The sequence below is a fragment of the Habropoda laboriosa genome, unplaced genomic scaffold (assembly GCF_001263275.1).
Source record: "Habropoda laboriosa isolate 0110345459 unplaced genomic scaffold, ASM126327v1 scaffold561, whole genome shotgun sequence".
Taxonomy (NCBI): Eukaryota; Metazoa; Arthropoda; class Insecta; order Hymenoptera; family Apidae; genus Habropoda; species Habropoda laboriosa.
The window spans coordinates 607,820-609,384 of record NW_017100686.1 but is presented as its reverse complement, the minus strand read 5'-3'; the positions used below and the strand labels follow the sequence as shown (position 1 = coordinate 609,384).

At 36.1% G+C, this 1,565-nt stretch overlaps 1 protein-coding gene across 3 annotated transcripts in view; it reads right to left on the bottom strand.

The window, feature by feature from the left end:
• Positions 1–1,565, bottom strand: part of LOC108576895 (histone-lysine N-methyltransferase setd3) — a 15,840-nt gene that overhangs the window by 2,163 nt on the left and 12,112 nt on the right. The window lies entirely within an intron of this gene.

Genomic DNA, 1,565 nt, shown 5'->3' with positions numbered 1-1,565 from the left:
AGATAAACATTTATAAAATTACAACGAAGAAAAAAAATAACCTACGAACGCGCGTTTACGCGATACATAAATTTGCAACAATTTTGAGATTTTTATGATTCGAGAAGAAAATATGTATAATTTCTAGATCAATTTCTATAATTCAACTAATAGGACAATGAATGTACTTTTACTGTTTTCTCTTTCCATCGTTACTTCGTAGTGTATTTGTCATCTATGTGTGCGTACGTGTGAACTTTCTTAACACGTGACGGCCGCACGTTTCAATATACCCTTACCACCTATCGCCGAAACTTTTCGCAGATTCGTTCATAGTGTAATTACAATATACTCATTGAGAAACGCATTGAAAACGCTTGTTAAAACATTATAATGTTGCTTATTTATGTAACGCCGACCAATAATCGTTGGCAGAGCGAAGTCACGTCTACGTGACAGAGGCCGTGAAAGTGTTCAGCAGCCTTGTCTGGATCGTCCAAGTGAAACAAAGTGGTGGACATTCTGCGGGACAAATGAAAGCTCCGATCGTATTGTCCAGATAGTTTTGCCTGTTGCGTGGCTATTAGAGACTACTTCCTCTTACGTAAAAGAAAAAAATCTGCCTCCAAGTGTCACGTATTTTCCGATCGACAATTATACAGAAATAGAACTTGCGAGAAATTGTAAGTACCTAGGTGAATTTCAAATTATAGAATGTACAGTAAATCGTGTATAATTCTAGTCTGTATGATGTTGTACGTGCGTCGTTACTTTTCCCTTAAATTAAATAATTATTATAATCACGCAGTTATTATAAAAATTTCTATTTCTACTTTATCCGAAACGTTGTTAATAAAATTACATTTCAAGCTCTCACTTCTTAATTGGGCCATAAGAATGTATAAATCAATCGTAAAATGAAAGAAAAAAGGTGAATTTTTTTATTGCAACAAAAGTAACGTTATATTAATGAACGTGATGAATAAAGCATCGCGACCGGTACACATGCGTAAATAAGGGCAATGCGACGTAGTAAATCAGCTAGGAAATTAGGAACGTGGAACGAGGAACGAATGCGCATTTACCTGCTAATAACAAATCATATCCTGTGGAAAAGAAAAGAGCAAAGAAAACGCTTGAATCTTGCGTGTGTTATCATAGCTATGTAAACGGTAAGAAAGTTTCAGCCATGTGTGAAAGTGTGCGACTCAACGCTCTTCTTATACCAACACGAGCATCTCGTATATCGTGAGCACGGAGATGACATGTAATTTCGAGGAAGAGTGATATGCGCACGCGCGCGAGAGAAAGAGAGAAAGAAGGAGAAAGGAACTGTCTTCACTCTTGTTCCTGAATATTTTTTTCGAGTTTTCAAGCGGCTACGTTTTACGTTTTTGCTGATATTTAAAATTCAACCATAGCACATAAGAGTTCGGAATTTTTTGGTAGCTTTTATATTTAAGGAACACGGTATAAGTAGTTCAGATCCATTAACACCAGCAAGCAACGATCAAACCACGCCATAATATGATCCTACAAATTGTCAACTCTTCGTCGTTTATTTTAGAAATTTGAAATCTAACTTA